Source organism: Pristiophorus japonicus, chromosome 8, assembly GCF_044704955.1.
Source record: "Pristiophorus japonicus isolate sPriJap1 chromosome 8, sPriJap1.hap1, whole genome shotgun sequence".
NCBI lineage: Eukaryota > Metazoa > Chordata > Chondrichthyes > Pristiophoridae > Pristiophorus > Pristiophorus japonicus.
This window is the reverse complement of record NC_091984.1, coordinates 183,644,445-183,665,785: the sequence shown is the minus strand read 5'-3', so window position 1 is coordinate 183,665,785 and position 21,341 is coordinate 183,644,445.

The following is a 21,341-nucleotide window of genomic DNA, read 5'->3' as shown; positions in this document are numbered from 1 at the left end:
GAGAGAGTGAGAGAGTGAGTGAGTGAGTCAGTGAGTCAGTGAGAGAGTCAGTGAGGGAGTCAGTGAGAGAATCAGTGAGAGAGTGATTAGAGAGAGTCACTGAGTCAGTGAGAGAGTGAGTAGCGAGAGTCACTGAGTCAGAGAAAGAATCAGTAAGAGAGTCAGTGATTGAGAGAGTCAGTGAGTGAGAGAGTCAGTCAGTGAGAGAGTCGGTGAGAGAGTAACTCGGTGAGAGAGTGAGTGAGTCAGTCAGTAAAAGAGTCAGTGACAGAGTCGGAGAGTCAGTGAGAGAGTCAGTGAGAGAGAGAGTCAGTGAGGGAGTTGAGAGAATCAGTGAGGGAGTCAGTGAGAGAGTGCGAGAGTCAGTGCGCAAGTGAGTGAGAGAGTCGGTGAGAGAGTGACTCGGTGAAAGAGTGAGTCAGTGAGTGAGTGAGAGAGTCAGTCAGTGAGAGAGTGAGTCAGTGAGAGAGTCAGTGAGAGAGTGAGTAGCGAGAGTCACTGAGTCAGAGAGAGAGTCAGTAAGAGAGTCAGTGAGTGAGAGAGTCAGTCAGTGAGAGAGTCGGTGAGAGAGTCAGTGCGCGAGTGAGTGAGAGAGTCAATGAGAGAGTGAGTAGCGAGATTCACTGAGTCAGTGAGAGAGTCAGTAAGAGAGTCAGTCGGTGAGAGAGTCACTCGGTGAGAGAGTGAGTGAGTCAGTCAGTGAGTCAGTCAGTGAGTCAGTCAGTGAGTCAGTCAGTGAGAGAGTCAGTGAGAGAGTCGGTGAGTCAGTCAGAGAGTCAGTCAGAGAGTCAGTCAAAGAGTGCGAGAGTTAGTGCGAGAGTTAGTGCGAGAGTCAGTGCGCGAGTAAGTGAGAGAGTCAGTGAGAGAGTGAGTAGCGAGATTCACTGAGTCAGTGAGTGAGAGAGTCAGTGAGTGTGAGAGTCAGTGCGCAAGTGAGTGGGAGAGTCAGTGGGAGAGTCAGTGAGAGAGTGCGAGAGTCAGTGCGCGAGTGAGTGAGTCAGTGACAGAGTCAGTGAGTGAGTCAGTGAGTGAGTCAGTGAGTGAGTCAGTGAGTGAGTCAGTGACAGAGTCAGTGAGTGAGTCAGTGAGTGAGTCAGTGAGTGAGTCAGTGAGGGTGTCAGTGAGGGTGTCAGTGAGGGTGTCAGTGAGGGTGTCAGTGAGGGTGTCAGTGAGGGTGTCAGTGAGGGTGTCAGTGAGAGCGTCAGTGAAAGTCAGTGAGTCAGTGAGCGTGAGTAGAGAGAGTCACTGAGTCAGTGAGAGTCAGTGGGAGAGAGTCAATGAGAGAGTCAGTGAGAGTGAGTAGCGAGAGTGAGAGAGTCAGTGAGTGAGAGAGTCAGTGAGAGAGTCGGTGAGAGAGTGAGTGAGTGAGAGAGTCAGTGAGAGAGTCAGTGGGGGAGTCAGTGAGAGAGTCAGTGAGAGAGTCAGTGAGAGAGTCAGTGAGAGAGTGAGAGAGTCAGTGAGAGAGTCAGTGAGAGAGTCAGTGAGAGAGTCAGTGAGAGAGTCAGTGAGAGAGTCAGTGAGTCAGTGAGAGAGTCAGTGAGTCAGTGAGAGAGTCAGTGAGTCAGTGAGAGAGTCAGTGAGTCAGTGAGAGAGTCAGTGAGTCAGTGAGAGAGTCAGTGAGTCAGTGAGAGAGTCAGTGAGTCAGTGAGAGAGTCAGTGAGTCAGTGAGAGAGTCAGTGAGTCAGTGAGAGAGTCAGTGAGTGAGTGTGAGAGTCAGTGCGCAAGTGAGTGAGAGAGTCAGTGAGAGAGTCAGTGAGAGAGTCAGTGAGAGAGTCAGTGAGAGAGTCAGTGAGAGAATCAGTGAGAGTGAGTAGAGAGAGTCAGTGAGTCAGAGAGAGAGTCAGTAAGAGATTCAGTGAGTGAGGGAGTCAGTCAGTGAGAGAGTCGGTGAGAGAGTCAATGCGCGAGTGAGTGAGAGAGTCAGTGAGAGAGTGAGTAGCGAGAGTCACTGAGTCATTGAGAGAGTCAGTGAGTGAGAGAGTCGGTGAGAGAGTGGGAAAGTCAGTGGGAGAGTCAGTGAGAGAGTCAGTGAGTCAGTGTGAGAGTCAGTCAGAGAGTCAGTGAGTGAGTAAGTAGCGAGAGTCACTGAGTCAGTGAGAGAGTCAGTGAGTGAGAGAGTCAGTGAGTGAGAGAGTCAGTGAGTGAGAGAGTCAGTGAGTGAGAGAGTCAGTGAGTGAGAGAGTCAGTGAGAGAGTGAGAGAGTGAGTGAGTGAGTCAGTGAGTCAGTGAGAGAGTCAGTGAGGGAGTCAGTGAGAGAATCAGTGAGAGAGTGATTAGAGAGAGTCACTGAGTCAGTGAGAGAGTGAGTAGCGAGAGTCACTGAGTCAGAGAAAGAATCAGTAAGAGAGTCAGTGATTGAGAGAGTCAGTGAGTGAGAGAGTCAGTCAGTGAGAGAGTCGGTGAGAGAGTAACTCGGTGAGAGAGTGAGTGAGTCAGTCAGTAAAAGAGTCAGTGACAGAGTCGGAGAGTCAGTGAGAGAGTCAGTGAGAGAGAGAGTCAGTGAGGGAGTTGAGAGAATCAGTGAGGGAGTCAGTGAGAGAGTGCGAGAGTCAGTGCGCAAGTGAGTGAGAGAGTCGGTGAGAGAGTGACTCGGTGAAAGAGTGAGTCAGTGAGTGAGTGAGAGAGTCAGTCAGTGAGAGAGTGAGTCAGTGAGAGAGTCAGTGAGAGAGTGAGTAGCGAGAGTCACTGAGTCAGAGAGAGAGTCAGTAAGAGAGTCAGTGAGTGAGAGAGTCAGTCAGTGAGAGAGTCGGTGAGAGAGTCAGTGCGCGAGTGAGTGAGAGAGTCAGTGCGCGAGTGAGTGAGAGAGTCAATGAGAGAGTGAGTAGCGAGATTCACTGAGTCAGTGAGAGAGTCAGTAAGAGAGTCAGTCAGTGAGAGAGTCGGTGAGAGAGTCACTCGGTGAGAGAGTGAGTGAGTCAGTCAGTGAGTCAGTCAGTGAGAGAGTCAGTGAGAGAGTCGGTGAGTCAGTCAGAGAGTCAGTCAGAGAGTCAGTCAGAGAGTCAGTCAAAGAGTGCGAGAGTTAGTGCGAGAGTTAGTGCGAGAGTCAGTGCGCGAGTAAGTGAGAGAGTCAGTGAGAGAGTGAGTAGCGAGATTCACTGAGTCAGTGAGTGAGAGAGTCAGTGAGTGTGAGAGTCAGTGCGCAAGTGAGTGGGAGAGTCAGTGGGAGAGTCAGTGAGAGAGTGCGAGAGTCAGTGCGCGAGTGAGTGAGTCAGTGACAGAGTCAGTGAGTGAGTCAGTGAGTGAGTCAGTGAGTGAGTCAGTGAGTGAGTCAGTGAGTGAGTCAGTGAGGGTGTCAGTGAGGGTGTCAGTGAGGGTGTCAGTGAGGGTGTCAGTGAGAGCGTCAGTGAAAGTCAGTGAGTCAGTGAGTGTGTCAGTGAGTGAGTAAGTGAGTCAGTGAGCGTGAGTAGAGAGAGTCACTGAGTCAGTGAGAGTCAGTGGGAGAGAGTCAATGAGAGAGTCAGTGAGAGTGAGTAGCGAGAGTGAGAGAGTCAGTGAGTGAGAGAGTCAGTGAGAGAGTCGGTGAGAGAGTGAGTGAGTGAGAGAGTCAGTGGGGGAGTCAGTGAGAGAGTCAGTGAGAGAGTGAGAGAGAGTGAGAGAGTCAGTGAGAGAGTCAGTGAGAGAGTCAGTGAGAGAGTCAGTGAGAGAGTCAGTGAGAGAGTCAGTGAGTCAGTGAGAGAGTCAGTGAGTCAGTGAGAGAGTCAGTGAGTCAGTGAGTGAGAGAGTCAGTGAGAGAGTCGGTGAGTGAGAGAGTCAGTGAGAGAGTCAGTGGGGGAGTCAGAGAGAGTCAGTGAGAGAGTCAGTGAGAGAGTCAGTGAGAGAGTCAGTGAGAGAGTCAGTGAGAGAGTGTGAGAGTCAGTGCGCAAGTGAGTGAGAGAGTCAATGAGAGAGTCAGTGAGAGAGTCAGTGAGAGAGTCAGTGAGAGAGTCAGTGAGAGAGTCAGTGAGAGAGTCAGTGAGAGAGTCAGTGAGAGAGTCAGTGAGAGAGTCAGTGAGAGAGTCAGTGAGAGAGTCAGTGAGAGAGTCAGTGAGAGAATCAATGAGAGTGAGTAGAGAGAGTCAGTGAGTCAGAGAGAGAGTCAGTAAGAGATTCAGTGAGTGAGGGAGTCAGTCAGTGAGAGAGTCGGTGAGAGAGTCAATGCGCGAGTGAGTGAGAGAGTCAGTGAGAGAGTGAGTAGCGAGAGTCACTGAGTCATTGAGAGAGTCGGTGAGTCAGTGGGAGAGTCAGTGGGAGAGTCAGTGAGAGAGTCAGTGAGAGAGTCAGTGAGAGAGTCAGTGAGAGAGTCAGTGAGAGAGTCAGTGAGAGAGTCAGTGAGAGAGTCAGTGAGAGAGTCAGTGAGAGAGTCAGTGAGAGAGTCAGTGAGAGAGTCAGTCAGAGAGTCAGTCAGAGAGTGAGTGAGTAAGTAGCGAGAGTCACTGAGTCAGTAAGAGAGTCAGTGAGTGAGAGAGTCAGTGCGCGAGTAAGTGAGAGAGTCAGTGAGAGAGTGAGTAGCGAGATTCACTGAGTCAGTGAGAGAGTCAGTGAGAGAGAGAGTCAGTGAGAGAGTCGGTGAGAGAGTGAGAGAGTGAGAGAGTGAGAGAGAGAGTGAGTGAGTGAGAGAGTCAGTGAGTGAGAGAGTCGGTGAGAGAGTGAGTGAGTGAGTCAGTGAGCGAGTCAGTGAGAGAGTGCGAGAGTCAGTGCGCAAGTGAGTGAGAGAGTTAGTGAGAGAGTCAGTGAGAGAGTCAATGAGAGAGTCAGTGAGAGAGTCAGTGAGAGAGTCAGTGAGAGAGTCAGTGAGAGAGTCAGTGAGAGAGTCAGTGAGAGAGTCAGTGAGAGAGTCAGTGAGAGAGTCAGTGAGAGAGTCAGTGAGTGAGAGAGTCGCTGAGAGAGTCGCTGAGAGAGTCAGTGAGAGAGTCAGTGCGCGAGTGAGTGAGAGAGTCAGTGAGGGAGGCAGTGAGGGAGTCAGTGAGGGAGTCAGTGAGTGAGTCAGTGTGAGAGTAAGTGAGAGAGTCAGTGTGAGAGTCAGTCAGAGAGTCAGTGAGTGAGTGAGTAGCGAGAGTCACTGAGTCAGTCAGAGAGTCAGTGAGGGTGTCAGTGAGAGTCAGTGAGAGAGTGAGTAAGTGAGTCAGTGAGGGAGTCAGTGAGAGTCAATGAGTGAGTGAGTCAGTCAGTCAGTAAGTGAGTCAGTGAGTGAGTCAATGAGTGAGTCAGTGGGAGAGTGAGTAGCGAGAGTCACTGAGTCAGTGAGAGAGTCAGTGAGGGTGTCAGTGAGAGTCAGTGAGAGAGTGAGTAAGTGAGTCAGTGAGAGAGTCAGTGAGGGAGTCAGTGAGAGAGTCAGTGAGAGAGTCAGTGAGTGAGTGAGTCAGTGAGCGAGTCAGTGAGAGAGTCAGTGAGTGAGAGAGTCGCTGAGGGAGTCGGTGAGGGAGTCAGTGCGAGAGTCAGTGAGAGAGTCAGTGAGAGAGTCAGTGAGGGAGGCAGTGAGGGAGTCAGTGTGAGAGTCAGTGTGAGAGTCAGTGTGAGAGTCAGTGTGAGAGTCAGTCAGAGAGTCAGTCAGAGAGTCAGCGAAAGAGTCAGCAAGAGAGTCAGTGAGAGATTTGGTGAGAGAGTGAGTGAGTGTGAGTGAGTCAGTGAGAGAATCAGTGAGAGAGTGAGTAGAGAGAGTCACTGAGTCAGTGAGAGAGTCAGTGAGAGAGTCAGTGTGAGAGTCAGTGTGAGAGTCAGTGTGAGAGTCAGTGTGAGAGTCAGTGTGAGAGTCAGTGTGAGAGTCAGTGTGAGAGTAAGTGTGAGAGTAAGTGTGAGAGTAAGTGTGAGAGTAAGTGAGAGAGTCAGTGAGTGAGTGAGTAGCGAGAATCACTGAGTCAGTGAGAGAGTCAGTGAGTGAGAGAGTCAGTGAGTGAGAGAGTCAGTGAGTGAGAGAGTCAGTGAGTGAGAGAGTCAGTGAGTGAGAGAGTCAGTGAGTGAGTCAGTGAGTGAGTCAGTGAGTGAGAGAGTCGGTGAGAGAGTCGGTGGGATGAGTCAGTCAGAGTGAGTGAGTCAGTGAGTGAGTGACAGAGTCACTGAGAATGTCAGTGAGAATGTCAGTGAGAGAGTCAGTGAGAGAGTCAGTGAGTGAGTGAGTCAGTGAGAGAGTTAGTGAGTGAGAGAGTCGCTGAGGGAGTCGGTGAGGGAGTCAGTGAGGGAGTCAGTGAGGGAGTCAGTGCGCGAGTGAGTGAGAATGTCAGTGTGAGAGTCAGTGAGAGAGTCTGAGTGAGTGAGTCAGTGAGTGAGAGAGTCGCTGAGAGAGTCGGTGAGGGAGTCAGTGAGGGAGTCAGTGAGGGAGTCAGTGAGAGAGTCAGTGCGCGAGTCAGTGTGAGAGTCAGTGCGCGAGTCAGTGAGAGAGTCAGTGAGGGAGTCAGTGAATGAGTCAGTGTGAGAGTCAGTGTGAGAGTCAGCGAGAGAGTCAGTGAGAGATTCGGTGAGAGAGTGAGTGAGTGTGAGAGAGTCAGTGAGAGAATCAGTGAGAGAGTGAGTAGAGAGAGTCACTGAGTCAGAGAGAGAGTCAGTAAGAGAGTCAGTGAGTGAGAGAGTGACTCGGTGAGAGAGTGAGTCAGTGAGTGAGTGAGTCAGTGAGTCAGTGAGAGAGTGACTCGGTGAGAGAGAGAGTCAGTGAGAGAGTCAGTGAGAGAGTCAGTGAGAGAGTCAGTGAGAGAGTCAGTGAGAGAATCAGTGAGAGAGTGAGTAGAGAGAGTCACTGAGTCAGTGAGAGAGTCATTGAGAGAGTGAGTAACGAGAGTCACTGAGTCAGTGAGTGAGAGAGTCAGTGAGTGAGAGAGTCAGTGAGTGAGTCGGTGAGAGAGTGAGTCAGTGAGTCAGTGAGAGAGTCAGTGTGAGAGTCAGTGTGAGAGTCAGTGTGAGAGTAAGTGAGAGAGTCAGTGAGGGAGTTGAGAGAGTCAGTGAGAGAGTGCGAGAGTCAGTGCGCAAGTGAGTGAGAGAGTCAATGAGTGAGTCAGTGAGAGAGTCAGTGAGAGAGTCAGTGAGAGTGTCAGTGAGAGAGTCAGTGAGAGAGTCAGTGAGAGTGTCAGTGAGAGTGTCAGTGAGAGAGTCAGTGAGTAAGTGAGTCAGTGAGTGAGTCAGTGAGTCAGTGAGTGAGTGAGTCAGTGAGTGAGCGAGTAAGTGAGTCAGTGAGTGAGTCAATGAGTGAGTCAGTGGGAGAGTGAGTAGAGGGAGTCACTGAGTCAGTGAGTGAGTCAGTGTGAGAGACAGTGTGAGAGACAGTGTGAGAGTCAGTGAGAGAGTGAGTGAGTAGCGAGAGTCACTGAGTCAGTGAGAGAGTCAGTGAGTGAGAGAGTCAGTGAGAGAGTCAGTGAGAGAGTGCGAGAGTCAGTGCGAGAGTCAGTGCGCAAGTGAGTGAGTCAATGACTGAGTGAGTCAGTGAACGAGTCAATGAGTGAGTCAGTGTGAGAGTCAGTGTGAGAGTCAGTGTGAGAGTCAGTGTGAGAGTCAGTGTGAGAGTCAGTGTGAGAGTCAGTGTGAGAGTAAGTGAGAGAGTCAGTGAGAGAGTCAGTGAGTGAGTAGCGAGTGTCACTGAGTCAGTAAGAGAGTCAGTGAGTGAGTCAGTCAGTGAGAGAGTCGGTGAGAGAGTCGGTGGTGTGAGTCAGAGTGAGAGAGTCAGTGAGAGAGTCAGTGAGAGAGTCAGTGAGAGAGTCAGTGAGAGAGTCAGTGAGAGAGTCAGTGAGAGAGTCAGTGAGAGAGTGAGTAGAGAGTGTCACTGAGTCAGTGAGAGAGTGAGTAGCGAGAGTCACTGAGTCAGAGAGAGAGTCAGAAAGAGAGTCAGTGAGTGAGAGAGTCAGTCAGTGAGAGAGTCGGTGAGAGAGTCAGTGCGCGAGTGAGTGAGAGAGTCAGTGAGAGAGTGAGTAGCGAGATTCACTGACTCGGAGAGAGTCAGTAAGAGAGTCAGTGAGTGCGAGAGTCAGTCAGTGAGAGAGTCGGTGCGAGAGTAACTCGGTGAGAGAGTGAGTGAGTCAGTCAGTAAAAGAGTCAGTGAGAGACTCCGTGAGAGAGTGAGTGAGTGAGTCAGTGAAAGAGTCAGTGAGAGAGTCAGTGAGAGAGTCAGTGAGTGAGGGAGGCAGTGAGGGAGTCAGTGTGAGAGTAAGTGAGAGAGTCAGTCAGAGAGTCAGCGAAAGAGTCAGTAAGAGAGTCAGTGAGAGATTCGGTGAGAGAGTGAGTGAGTGTGAGTGAGTCATTGAGAGAGTCAGTGAGAGAATCAGTGAGAGAGTGAGTAGAGAGAGTCACTGAGTCAGAGAGAGAGTCAGTAAGAGAGTCAGTGAGTGAGAGAGTCAGTCAGTGAGAGAGTCGGTGAGAGAGTGACTCGGTGAGAGAGTGAGTCAGTCAGTGAAAGAGTCAGTGAGAGAGTCGGTGAGAATGTCAGTGTGAGAGTCAGTGAGGAGTCAGTGAGTGAGTGAGTCAGTGAGTGAGTGAGTCAGTGAGAGAGTCAGTGAGTGAGAGAGTCGCTGAGAGAGTCGCTGAGAGAGTCGCTGAGAGAGTCAGTGAGAGAGTCAGTGCGCGAGTGAGTGAGAGAGTCAGTGAGTGAGAGAGTCAGTAAGAGAGTCAGTGAGGGAGGCAGTGAGGGAGGCAGTGAGGGAGTCAGTGAGTGAGTCAGTGTGAGAGTAAGTGAGAGAGTCAGTCAGAGAGTCAGCGAAAGAGTCAGTAAGAGAGTCAGTGAGAGATTCGGTGAGAGAGTGAGTGAGTGTGAGTGAGTCAGTGAGAGAGTCAGTGAGTGAGTGAGTAGCGAGAATCACTGAGTCAGTAAGAGAGTCAGTGAGTGAGAGAGTCAGTGAGTGAGTCAGTGAGTGAGAGTCGGTGAGAGAGTCGGTGGGATGAGTCAGTCAGAGTGAGTGAGTCAGTGAGAGAGTCAGTGAGAATGTCAGTGTGAGAGTCAGTGAGAGAGTCAGTGAGTGAGAGAGTCGGTGAGGGAGTCAGTGAGAGAGTCAGTGAGGGAGTCAGTGAGGGAGTCAGTGCGCGAGTGAGTGAGAGAGTCAGTGAGTAAGAGAGTCAGTAAGAGAGTCAGTGAGGGAGGCAGTGAGGGAGTCAGTGAGGGAGTCAGTGAGAGAGTCAGTGTGAGAGTCAGTCAGAGAGTCAGCGAAGGAGTCAGTGAGAGAGTCAGTGAGAGATTCGGTGAGAGAGTGAGTGAGTGTGAGTGAGTGTGAGTGAGTCAGTGAGAGAGTCAGTGAGTGAGTGAGTAGCGAGAATCACTGAGTCAGTGAGAGAGTCAGTGAGTGAGTCAGTGAGTGAGTCAGTGAGTGAGTCAGTGAGTGAGAGTCGGTGAGAGAGTCGGTGAGAGAGTCGGTGGGATGAGTCAGTCAGAGTGAGTGAGTCAGTGAGAGAGTCAGTGAGAATGTCAGTGTGAGAGTCAGTGAGAGAGTCAGTGAGTGAGTGAGAGAGTCGGTGAGGGAGTCAGTGAGGGAGTCAGTGCGCGAGTCAGTGCGCGAGTCAGTGCGCGAGTCAGTGCGCGAGTCAGTGCGCGAGTCAGTGTGAGAGTCAGTGTGAGAGTCAGTGTGAGAGTCAGTGTGAGAGTCAGTGTGAGAGTCAGTGAGAGAGTCAGTGAGGGAGGCAGTGAGGGAGTCAGTGTGAGAGTAAGTGTGAGAGTCAGTGTGAGAGTCAGTCAGAGAGTCAGTAAGAGAGTCAGTAAGAGAGTCAGTGAGAGAATCAGTGAGAGAGTGAGTAGAGAGAGTCACTGAGTCAGAGAGAGAGTCAGTAAGAGAGTCAGTGAGTGAGAGAGTGACTCGGTGAGAGAGTGAGTCAGTCAGTGAGAGAGTCGGTGAGAGAGTGACTCGGTGAGAGAGTGATTCAGTGAGAGAGTCAGTGAGAGAGTCAGTGAGAGAGTCAGTGAGAGAGTGAGTAGAGAGAGTCACTGAGTCAGTGAGAGAGTCATTGAGAGAGTGAGTAACGAGAGTCACTGAGTCAGTGAGAGAGTCAGTGAGTGAGAGAGTCAGTGAGTGAGAGAGTCAGTGAGTGAGAGAGTCAGTGAGTGAGAGAGTGAGAGAGTGAGAGAGTGAGTGGGAGAGTGAGTGGGAGAGTGAGTGGGAGAGTGAGTGGGAGAGTGAGTGGGAGAGTCAGTGAGAGAGTCAGTGAGAGAGTCAGTGAGGGAGTTGAGAGAGTCAGTGCGCAAGTCAGTGAGAGAGTCAATGAGTGAGTCAGTGAGAGAGTCAGTGAGAGAGTCAGTGAGAGAGTAAATGAGTGAGTCAGTGAGAGAGTCAGTGAGAGAGTCAGTGAGTGAGTGAGTAAGTGAGTCAGTGTGAGAGTCAGTGTGAGAGTCAGTGAGAGAGTGAGTGAGTAGCGAGAGTGAGTGAGAGAGTCAGTCAGTGAGAGAGTCAGTGAGAGAGTCAGTGAGAGAGTGCGAGAGTCAGTGCGCAAGTGAGTGAGAGAGTCAGTGTGAGAGTCAGTGAGAGAGTGAGTGAGTAGCGAGAGTCACTGAGTCAGTGAGAGAGTCAGTGAGAGAGTCAGTGAGTGAGAGAGTCAGTGAGAGAGTCGGTGAGAGAGTCAGTGCGAGAGTCAGTGCGCAAGTGAGTGAGAGAGTCAATGAGTGAGTCAATGACTGAGTCAGTGAGAGAGTAAGTGAGTGAGTCAGTGAGTGAGTGAGTAAGTGAGTCAGTGAGTGAGTCAATGAGTGAGTCAGTGTGAGAGTAAGTGAGAGAGTCAGTGAGTGAGTAGCGAGTGTCACTGAGTCAGTAAGAGAGTCAGTGAGTGAGAGAGTCGGTGAGAGAGTCGGTGGTGTGAGTCAGTCAGAGTGAGTGAGTCAGTGTAAGAGTCAGTCGGTGAGAGAGTCAGTGAGTGAGTGAGTCAGTGAGAGAGTCAGTCGGTGAGAGAGTCGGTGAGGGAGTCAGTGAGCGAGTCATTGAGCGAGTCAGTGAGAGAGTCAGTGTGAGAATCAGTGAGAGAGTGAGTAGAGAGAGTCAGTGAGGGAGGCAGTGAGGGAGTCAGTGTGAGAGTGAGTTTGAGAGTCAGTCAGACAGTCAGTGAAAGAGTCAGTAAGAGAGTCAGTGAGAGATTCGGTGTGTGAGTGAGTCAGTGAGAGAGTCAGTGAGAGAATCAGTGAGAGAGTGAGTAGAGAGAGTCACTGAGTCAGAGAGAGATTCAGTCAGAGAGTCAGTGAGTGAGAGAGTCATTCAGTGAGAGAGTCGGTGAGAGAGTCAGTGCGCGTGTGAGTGAGAGAGTCAGTGAGAGAGTCAGTGCGCGAGTGAGTGAGAGAGTCAGTGAGAGAGTGAGTAGCGAGATTCACTGACTCAGGGAGAGGGTCAGTAAGAGAGTCAGTCAGTGAGAGAGTCGGTGAGAGAGTGACTCGGTGAGAGAGTGAGTCAGTGAGAGAGTCAGTGAGAGAGAGAATCAGTGAGGGAGTTGAGAGAGTCAGTGAGGGAGTCAGTGAGAGAGTCAGTGAGAGAGTGCGAGAGTCAGTGTGCAAGTGAGTGAGAGTCGGTGAGAGTCGGTGAGAGAGTCGGTGAGAGAGTCGGTGAGAGAGTCGGTGAGAGAGTCGGTGAGAGAGTCGGTGAGAGAGTCGGTGAGAGAGTCGGTGAGAGAGTCGGTGAGAGTGAGAGAGTCGGTGTGAGAGTCAGTGTGAGAGTCAGTGAGAGAATCAGTGAGAGAGTGAGTAGAGAGTGTCACTGAGTCAGTGAGAGAGTGAGTCGCGAGAGTCACTGAGTCAGAGAGAGAGTCAGTAAGAGAGTCAGTGAGTGAGAGAGTCAGTCAGTGAGAGAGTCGGTGAGAGAGTCAGTGCGCGTGTGAGTGAGAGAGTCAGTGAGAGAGTGAGTAGCGAGATTCACTGACTCAGGGAGAGAGTCAGTAAGAGAGTCAGTGAGTGCGAGAGTCAGTCAGTGAGAGAGTCGGTGAGAGAGTGAGTCAGTCAGTCAGTAAAAGAGTCAGTGAGAGAGTCGGTGAGTGACTCGGTGAGTGAGTCAGTGTGAGAGTCAGTGAGAGAGTCAGTGAGAGAATCAGTGAGAGAGTGAGTGAGAGATTCGGTGAGAGAGTGAGTGAGTCAGTGAGAGAGTCAGTGAGAGAATCAGTGAGAGAGTGAGTAGAGAGAGTCACTGAGTCAGAGAGAGAGTCAGTAAGAGAGTCAGTCAGTGAGAGAGTCGGTGAGAGAGTAACTCGGTGAGAGAGTGAGTCAGTGACTGAGTGAGTGAGTCAGTCAGTGAAAGAGTCAGTGAAAGAGTCAGTGAGAGAGTCGGTGAGAGAGTGACTCGGTGATAGTGAGTCGGTGAGAGAGTCGTGAGAGAGTCAGTGAGAGAGTCAGTGAGAGAATCAGTGAGAGAGTGAGTAGAGAGAGTCACTGAGTCAGTGAGAGAGTCAGTGAGAGAGTGATTAGCGAGAGTCACTGAGTCAGTGAGAGAGTGAGTGAGAGAGTCAGTGAGAGAGTCGGTGAGAGAGTGAGTCAGTGAGTCAGTGGGAGAGTCAGTGGGAGAGTCAGTGAGAGAGTCAGTGAGGGAGTTGAGAGAGTCAGTGAGGGAGTCAGTGAGAGAGTCAGTGAGTGAGTCAATGAGTGAGTCAGTGAGAGAGTCAATGAGAGAGTTAATGAGAGAGTCAGTGAGAGAGTCAGTGAGAGAGTCAGTGAGAATGTCAGTGTGAGAGTCAGTGAGAGAGTCAGTGAGTGAGTGAGGGAGTCGGTGAGGGAGTCAGTGAGGGAGTCAGTGAGGGAGTCAGTGAGGGAGTCAGTGCGCGAGTGAGTGAGAGAGTCAGTGAGTGAGAGAGTCAGTAAGAGAGTCAGTGAGGGAGGCAGTGAGGGAGGCAGTGAGGGAGTCAGTGAGTGAGTCAGTGTGAGAGTAAGTGAGAGAGTCAGTGTGAGAGTCAGTCAGAGAGTCAGCGAAAGAGTCAGTGAGAGAGTCAGTGAGAGATTCGGTGAGAGAGTGAGTGAGTGTGAGTGAGTCAGTGAGAGAGTCAGTGAGTGAGTGAGTAGCGAGAATCACTGAGTCAGTAAGAGAGTCAGTGAGTGAGAGAGTCAGTGAGTGAGTCAGTGAGTGAGAGTCGGTGAGAGAGTCGGTGGGATGAGTCAGTCAGAGTGAGTGAGTCAGTGAGAGAGTCAGTGAGAATGTCAATGTGAGAGTCAGTGAGAGAGTCAGTGAGTGAGTGAGAGAGTCGGTGAGGGAGTCAGTGAGGGAGTCAGTGAGGGAGTCAGTGAGGGAGTCAGTGAGGGAGTCAGTGAGGGAGTCAGTGCGCGAGTCAGTGCGCGAGTCAGTGCGAGAGTCAGTGAGGGAGGCAGTGAGGGAGTCAGTGTGAGAGTAAGTGTGAGAGTAAGTGTGAGAGTCAGTGTGAGAGTCAGTCAGAGAGTCAGTAAGAGAGTCAGTGAGAGATTCGGTGAGAGAGTGAGTGAGTGTGAGTGAGTCAGTGAGAGAGTCAGTGAGAGAATCAGTGAGAGTGAGTAGAGAGAGTCACTGAGTCAGAGAGAGAGTCAGTAAGAGAGTCAGTGAGTGAGAGATTGACTCGGTGAGAGAGTGAGTCAGTGAGTGAGTGAGTCAGTGAGTTAGTGAGTCAGTCAGTGAGGGGGTCGGTGAGAGAGTCGGTGAGAGAGTGATTCAGTGAGAGAGTCAGTGAGAGAGTCAGTGAGAGAGTCAGTGAGAGAGTCAGTGAGAGAGTCAGTGAGAGAGTCAGTGAGAGAGTCAGTGAGAGAGTCAGTGAGAGAGTCAGTGAGAGAGTCAGTGAGAGAGTCAGTGAGAGAGTCAGTGAGAGAGTCAGTGAGAGAGTGAGTAGAGAGAGTCACTGAGTCAGTGAGAGAGTCATTGAGAGAGTGAGTAACGAGAGTCACTGAGTCAGTGAGAGAGTCAGTGAGTGAGAGAGTCAGTGAGTGAGAGAGTCAGTGAGTGAGAGAGTCAGTGAGTGAGAGAGTCAGTGAGTGAGAGAGTCAGTGAGTGAGAGAGTCAGTGAGTGAGAGAGTCAGTGAGCGAGAGAGTGAGTGAGAGAGTGAGTGGGAGAGTGAGTGGGAGAGTGAGTGGGAGAGTCAGTGGGAGAGTCAGTGGGAGAGTCAGTGGGAGAGTCAGTGGGAGAGTCAGTGGGAGAGTCAGTGAGGGAGTTGAGAGAGTCAGTGAGAGAGTGCGAGAGTCAGTGCGCAAGTCAATGAGAGAGTCAGTGAGAGAGTCAATGAGTGAGTCAGTGAGAGAGTCAATGAGTGAGTCAGTGAGAGAGTCAATGAGTGAGTCAGTGAGAGAGTCAATGAGTGAGTCAGTGAGAGAGTCAGTGAGAGAGTCAGTGAGAGAGTGAGTGAGTGAGTCAGTGAGTGAGTGAGTAAGTGAGTCAGTGTGAGAGTCAGTGTGAGAGTCAGTGAGAGAGTGAGTGAGTAGCGAGAGTCAGTGAGAGAGTGAGTGAAAGAGTCAGTCAGTGAGTCAGTGAGAGAGTGCGAGAGTCAGTGCGCAAGTGAGTGAGAGAGTCAGTGTGAGAGTCAGTGAGAGAGTGAGTGAGTAGCGAGAGTCACTGAGTCAGTGAGAGAGTCAGTGAGAGAGTCAGTGAGAGAGTCAGTGAGAGAGTCAGTGAGAGAGTCAGTGCGAGAGTCAGTGCGCAAGTGAGTGAGAGAGTCAATGAGTGAGTCAATGACTGAGTCAGTGAGAGAGTAAGTGAGTGAGTCAGTGAGTGAGTGAGTAAGTGAGTCAGTGAGTGAGTCAATGAGTGAGTCAGTGTGAGAGTAAGTGAGAGAGTCAGTGAGTGAGTAGCGAGTGTCACTGAGTCAGTAAGAGAGTCAGTGAGTGAGAGAGTCGGTGAGAGAGTCGGTGGTGTGAGTCAGTCAGAGTGAGTGAGTCAGTGAGTGAGTCAGTGAGAGAGTCAGTGAGAGAGTCAGTGAGAGAGTCAGTGAGAGAATCAGTGAGAGAGTGAGTAGAGAGAGTCAGTGAGGGAGGCAGTGAGGGAGTCAGTGTGAGAGTCAGTGTGAGAGTCAGTCAGAGAGTCAGTGAAAGAGTCAGTAAGAGAGTCAGTGAGAGATTCGGTGTGTGAGTGAGTCAGTGAGAGAGTCAGTGAGAGAATCAGTGAGAGAGTGAGTAGAGAGAGTCACTGAGTCAGAGAGAGATTCAGTCAGAGAGTCAGTGAGTGAGAGAGTCATTCAGTGAGAGAGTCGGTGAGAGAGTCAGTGCGCGTGTGAGTGAGAGAGTCAGTGAGAGAGTCAGTGCGCAAGTGAGTGAGAGAGTCAATGAGTGAGTCAGTGAGAGAGTAAGTGAGTGAGTCAGTGAGTGAGTGAGTAAGTGAGTCAGTGAGTGAGTCAATGAGTGAGTCAGTGTGAGAGTAAGTGAGAGAGTCAGTGTGAGAGTCAGTGGGAGAGTCAGTGAGTGAGAGAGTCAGTGAGAGAGTCAGTGAGAGAGTCAGTGCGAGAGTCAGTGCGCAAGTGAGTGAGTGAGTCAATGACTGAGTCAGTGTGAGAGTAAGTGAGAGAGTCAGTGAGTGAGTAGCGAGTGTCACTGAGTCAGTAAGAGAGTCAGTGAGTGAGAGAGTCAGTGAGAGAGTCGGTGAGAGAGTCGGTGGTGTGAGTCAGTCAGAGTGAGTGAGTCAGTGAGTGAGTCAGTGTAAGAGTCAGTGAGAGAGTCAGTGAGTGAGTGAGTCAGTGAGAGAGTCAGTCGGTGAGAGAGTCGGTGAGGGAGTCAGTGAGCGAGTCAGTGAGAGAGTCAGTGTGAGAATCAGTGAGAGAGTGAGTAGAGAGAGTCAGTGAGGGAGGCAGTGTGAGAGTCAGTGTGAGAGTCAGTCAGAGAGTCAGTGAAAGAGTCAGTAAGAGAGTCAGTGAGAGATTCGGTGTGTGAGTGAGTCAGTGAGAGAGTCAGTGAGAGAATCAGTGAGAGAGTGAGTAGAGAGAGTCACTGAGTCAGAGAGAGATTCAGTCAGAGAGTCATTCAGTGAGAGAGTCGGTGAGAGAGTCAGTGCGCGTGTGAGTGAGAGAGTCAGTGAGAGAGTCAGTGCGCGAGTGAGTGAGAGAGTCAGTGAGAGAGTGAGTAGCGAGATTCACTGACTCAGGGAGAGGGTCAGTAAGAGAGTCAGTCAGTGAGAGAGTCGGTGAGAGAGTGACTCGGTGAGAGAGTGAGTCAGTGAGAGAGTCAGTGAGAGAGAGAATCAGTGAGGGAGTTGAGAGAGTCAGTGAGGGAGTCAGTGAGAGAGTCAGTGAGTGAGTGAGTAGAGAGAGTCACTGAGCCAGTGAGAGAGTCAGTGAGAGTGTCAGTGAGAGTCAGTGAGGGTGTCAGTGAGAGTCAGTAAGTGAGTCAGTGAGAGAGTCAGTGAAAGTCAGTGAGTGAGTCAGTGAGTGAGTGAGAGAGTCAGTGAGTGAGTAAGTGAGTGAGTGAGTAGAGAGAGTCACTGAGTCAGTGAGAGAGTCAGTGAGAAGTCAGTGAGTGAGTCGCGAGAGTCACTGAATCAGTGTGAGAGTCAGTCAGTGTGAGGGTCAGTCAGTGTGAGGGTCAGTGAGAGAGTCAGTGAGAGAGTCAGTGAGAGAGTCAGTGAGAGAGTGCGAGAGTCAGTGCGAGAGTAAGTGAGAGATTCAGTGTCAGAGTCAGTGAGAGAATCAGTCAGATAGTCAGTGAGAGAGTCAGTATGAGAGTCAGTGAGTGAGAGAGTCAGTCGGTGAGAGAGTCGGTGAGAGAGTCGGTGAGAGAGTCGGTGAGAGAGTCGGTGAGAGAGTCGGTGAGAGAGTCGGTGAGAGAGTCGGTGAGAGAGTCGGTGAGAGAGTCGGTGAGAGAGTCGGTGAGAGAGTCGGTGAGAGAGTCGGTGAGTGAGTCAATGAGTGAGTCAGTGAGAGAGTCAGTGAGGGAGTCAGTGAGAGAGTCAGTGAGAGAGTGAGTGAGAGAGTGCGCAAGTGAGTGAGTGAGTCAGTGGGAGTCAATGAGAGAGTCAGTGAGTGAGTCAATGAGTGAGACAGTGAGAGTCAGTGAGAGAGTCAGTGAGGGTGTCAGTGAGAGTCAGTGAGTGAGTCAGTGAGAGAGTCAGTGAAAGTCAAAGAGTCAGTGAGTGAGTCAGTGAGAGAGTCAGTGAGTGAGTGAGTGAGTCAGTGAGAGAGAGAGTCACTGAGTCAGTGAGAGAGTCAGTGGGTCAGTGAGAGTCAGTGAGAGTCAGTGAGAGTCAGTGGGAGAGTCTGAGTGAGTCAATGAGTGAGTCAATGAGTGAGTCAGTGAGAGAGTCAGTGAGAGAGTCAGTGAGAGAGTCAGTGAGAGAGTCAGTGAGAGAGTCAGTGAGAGAGTCAGTGAGAGAGTCAGTGAGAGAGTCAGTGAGAGAGTCAGTGAGAGAGTCAGTGAGTGAGTCAGTGAGACAGTGAGTGAGTCAGTGAGTGAGTGAGTCAGTGAGAGAGTGAGTAGAGAGAGTCAGTGAGTGAGTAAGTGAGAGAGTCAGTGAGTGAGTGAGTAGCAAGAGTCACTGAGTCAGTGAGAGAGTCAGTGAGTGAGAGATGCAGTCAGTGAGAGAGTCAGTCAGTGAGAGAGTCGGTGAGAGAATGAGTCAGAGTGAGTGAGTGAGTCAGTCAGTGAGAGAGTCGGTGAGAGAGTGAGTCAGAGTGAGTGAGTCAGTGAGAGAGTCTGAGTGAGTGAGTCAGTGAGTGAGTCAGTGAGTGAGTGAGTCAGTGAGTGAGAGAGTCGGTGAAAGAGTCTGAGTCAGTGAGAGAGTCAGTGAGAGAGTCAGTGAGTGAGTAGCGAGAGTCACTGAGTCAATGAGAGAGTCAGTGAGTGAGAGAGTCAGTGAGTGAGAGAGTCAGTGAGTGAGAGAGTCAGTGAGTGAGAGAGTCAGTGAGTGAGTCAGTGAGTGAGTCAGTGAGAGAGTCAGTGAGAGAGTCAGTGAGAGAGTCAGTGAGAGAGTCAGTGAGAGAGTCAGTGAGTGAGTCAGTGAGTGAGTCAGTGAGTCAGTGAGGGAGTCAGTGAGGGAGTCAGTGAGTGAGTCAGTGTGAGAGTAAGTGAGAGAGTCAGAGAAAGAGTCAGTGAGGGAGTCAGTGAGGGAGTCAGTGAGTGAGTCAGTGTGAGAGTAAGTGAGAGAGTCAGAGAAAGAGTCAGTGAGTGAGTCAGTGAGTGAGTGAGTCAGTGAGAGAGTGAGTAGAGAGAGTGACTGAGTCAGTGAGAGAGTCAGTGAGAGTGTCAGTGAGAGAGTGAGTAGCGAGATTCACTGAGTCAGTGAGAGTCAGTGAGAGAGTCAGTGAGTGAGAGAGTCGGTGAGAGAGTGAGTCGGTGAGAGAGTGTGAGAGTCAGTGTGAGAGTCAGTGTGAGAGTCAGTGAGAGAATCAGTGAGAGAGTGAGTAGGGAGAGTCACTGAGTCAGTGAGCGAGTCAGTGCGCGAGTGAGTGAGTCAGTGAGAGAGTGAGTAGCGAGATTCACTGAGTCAGTGAGAGAGTCAGTGTGAGAGTCAGTGTGAGAGTCAGTAGCGAGAGTCACTGAGTCAGTGAGAGAGTCAGTTAGAGAGTCGGTGAGTGAGACACTCAGTCAGTCAGAGAGTAGGTTTAGAGAGAGTCAGTGGGAAAGTGCGAGAGTCAGTACGCAAGTGAGTGAGAGAGTCAGTGGGAGAGTCACTGAGAGAGTTAGTGAGAGAGTGAGAGAGTCAGTCAGTGAGAGAGTCAGTGAGTGTGTCGGTGAGAGAGTCGGTGAGAGAGTGACTCGGTGAGAGAGTGACTCGGTGAGAGAGTGAGTCAGTGAGAGAGTCAGTGAGAGAGTCAGTGAGCGAGAGAGTCGGTGAGAGAGTTACTCGGTGAGAGAGTGTGAGAGAGTGTGAGAGAGTGTGAGAGAGTGTGAGAGAGTGTGAGAGTCAGTGTGAGAGTCAGTGAGAGAGTCAGTGAGAGAGTCAGTGAGAGAGTCAGTGAGAGAGTCAGTGAGAGAGTCAGTGAGAGAGTCAGTGAGAGAGTCAGTGAGAGAGTCAGTGAGAGAATCAGTGAGAGAATCAGTGAGAGAGTAAGTAGGGAGAGTCACTGAGTCAGTGAGCGAGTCAGTGCGCGAGTCAGTGAGAGAGTGAGTAGCGAGATTCACTGAGTCAGTGAGAGAGTCAGTAAGAGAGTCAGTGAGTGAGAGAGTCAGTCAGTTAGAGAGTCAGTGAGTGAGTGAGTCAGTGAGAGGGACAGTGAGAGAGTCAGTGAGAGAGTCAGTGAGGGAGTCAGTGAGAGAGTGCGAGAGTCAGTGCGCAAGTGAGTGAGTGAGTCAGTGGGAGAGTCAATGAGTGAGTCAGTGAGAGTCAGTGAGTGAGTCAGTCAGAGAGTCAGTGAGGGTGTCAGTGAGTGAGTCAGTGAGTGAGTGAGTGAGTGAGTCAGTGAGAGAGTGAGTAGAGAGAGTCACTGAGTCAGTGAGAGAGTCAGTGAGTGAGTGAGTCAGTCAGTGAGTCAGTGAGAGAGTCAGTGAGAGAGTGTGTGAGTGAGTAGCGAGAAGTCAGTAAGAGAGTCAGTGAGTGAGAGAGTCGGTGAGAGAATGAGTCTGAGTGAGTGAGTCAGTGAGAGAGTCAGTGTGCGAGTGAGTGAGAGAGTCAGTGAGTGAGTCAGTGTGAGCGTCAGTAAGAGAGTCAGTGATTGAGAGAGTTAGTCAGTGAGAGAGTCGGTGAGAGAGTGAGTCAGAGTGAGTGAGTGAATGAGTCGGTGAGAGAGTCGGTGAGAGAGTCAGTGAGAGAGTCAGTGAGGGAGTCAGTAGGAGAGTGCGAGAGTCAGTGGGAAAGTGCGAGAGTCAGTGCGCAAGTGAGTGAGAGAGTCAGTGGGAGAGTCAAAAAGAGTTAGTGAGAGAGTGAGAGAGTCAGTCAGTGAGCGAGTCATTGAGGGAGTCAGTGAGCGAGTCAGTGAGAGAGTCAGTGAGCGATTCAGTGAGCGAGTCAGTGAGAGAGTCAGTGAGAGAGTCAGTGAGCGAGTCAGTGAGGGAGTCAGTGAGGGAGTCAGTGAGGGAGTCAGTGAGGGAGTCAGTGAGTCAGTGAGTGAGAGAGTCAGTGAGCGAGTCAGTGAGGGAGTCAGTGAGTCAGTGAGTGAGAGAGTCAGTGAGCGAGTCAGTGAGGGAGTCAGTGAGGGAGTCAGTGAGGGAGTCAGTGAGGGAGTCAGTGAGTGAGTCAGTGAGAGAGTCAGTGAGTCAGTGAGTGAGAGAGTCAGTCAGTGAGAGAGTCAGTCAGTGAGAGAGTCAGTCAGTGAGAGATTCGGTGAGAGAGTGAGTCAGTGAGAGAGTCAGTGAGAGAGTCAGTGAGAGAGTCAGTGTGAGAGTCAGTGTGAGAGTCAGTGTGAGAGTCAGTGAGTGAATCAGTGAAAGAGTGAGTAGAGAGAGTCACTGAGTCAGTGAGAGAGTGAGTAGCGAGAGTCACTGAGTCAGAGAGAGTCAGTAAGAGAGTCAGCGAGTGAGAGAGTAAGTCGGTGAGAGAGTCGGTGAGAGAGTCAGTGTACGAATGAGTGAGAGAGTCAGTGAGAGAGTCAGTGCGCGAGTGAGTGAGAGAGTCAGTGAGAGAGTGAGTAGCGAGATTCACTGAGTCAGTGAGAGAGTCAGTAAGAGAGTCAGTGAGTGAGAGAGTTGGTGAGAGAGTAACTCGGTGAGAGAGTCGGTGAGAGAGTCAGTGTGAGGTCAGTGAGAGAATCAGTGAGAGAGTGAGTAGGGAGAGTCACTGAGTCAGTGAGAGAGTCGGTGAGAGAGTCAGTGTGAGAGTCAGTGAGAGAGTCAGTGCGCGAGTGAGTGAGAGAGAGTCAGTGAGAGAGTGAGTAGCGAGATTCACTGAGTCAGTGAGAGAGTCAGTAAGAGAGTCAGTGAGTGACAGAGTCAGTCAGTTCGAGAGTCGGTGAGAGAGTGACTCGGTGAGAGAGTGAGTCAGTGAGGGAGTCAGTGAGGGAGTCAGTGAGAGAGTCAGTGAGAGAGTGCGAGAGTCAGTGCGCAAGTGAGTGACTGAGTCAGTGGGAGAGTCTGAGAGAGTCAATGAGTGAGTCAGTGAGTGAGTGAGTCAGTGAGAGAGTCAGTGAGAGTCAGTGAGTGAGTGAATCAGTGAGAGAGTGAGTAGAGAGAGTCACTGAGTCAGTGAGAGAGTCAGTGAGTGAGTCAGTCAGTGAGTCAGTGTGAGAGTCAGTGAGAGAGTCAGTGAGAGAGTGAGTGAGTGAGTAGCGAGAGTCACTGAGAAGTCAGTAAGAGAGTCAGTGAGTGAGAGAGTCTGAGTGAGAGAGTCAGTCAGTGAGAGAGTCGGTGAGAGAATGAGTTTGAGTGAGTGAGTGAGTCAGTGAGAGAGTCACTGAGAGAGTCAGTGTGAGGGTCAATGAGAGAGTCAGTGAGGGAGTTAATGAGCGAATGAGTGAGAGAGTCAGTGCGCGAGTGAGTGAGAGATGCAGTGAGTCAGTGAGTGAGTCAGTGTGAGAATAAGTGGGAGAGTCAGTGTGAGTCAGTCAGAGAGTTAATAAGAGAGTCAGTGAGTGAGAGAGTCAGTGAGTGAGAGAGTCAGTGAGTGAGAGAGTCAGTGAGTGAGAGAGTCAG